Genomic DNA, 488 nt, shown 5'->3' on the forward strand with positions numbered 1-488 from the left:
GAGAGATAGAGACGGGGGAGGGCGAGAGAGAGATAGAGACGGGGGAGGGCGAGAGAGAGATAGAGACGGGGGAGGGCGAGAGAGAGATAGAGACGGGGGAGGGCGAGAGAGAGATAGAGACGGGGGAGGGCGAGAGAGAGATAGAGACGGGGGAGGGCGAGAGAGAGATAGAGACGGGGGAGGGCGAGAGAGAGATAGAGACGGGGGAGGGCGAGAGAGAGATAGAGACGGGGGAGGGCGAGAGAGAGAGATGGGGGGGGGGCAAGAGAGCGAGGCGGGGGGGGGGGGGAGGGGGGAGAGCGAGAGGGGGCGAGCGAGAGAGGGGGGCGAGTGAGAGATGGAGCAAAAGAGGAGGGATGAAAAAAGAGGGGCAGTGAAAGACAGGGGGTAAAGGGAGAGTGAAGGGAGAAGTGTGAGAATGGAAGGGAGCATGACTGCGAGAAGGGCAGCGTGACAGAGACAAGGGCAGCGTGACAGAGACAAGGGCA

The 488-nt window shown here is 62.5% G+C and overlaps 1 protein-coding gene across 1 annotated transcript in view; it reads right to left on the bottom strand.

The window, feature by feature from the left end:
* Positions 1 to 488, bottom strand: part of LOC109926105 (rho guanine nucleotide exchange factor 11-like) — a 36,264-nt gene that overhangs the window by 23,483 nt on the left and 12,293 nt on the right. The gene's annotated exons all lie outside the window — the stretch shown is intronic.

Source organism: Rhincodon typus, chromosome 47 (assembly GCF_021869965.1).
Source record: "Rhincodon typus isolate 14 chromosome 47, sRhiTyp1.1, whole genome shotgun sequence".
Classification (NCBI taxonomy): Eukaryota; Metazoa; Chordata; class Chondrichthyes; order Orectolobiformes; family Rhincodontidae; genus Rhincodon; species Rhincodon typus.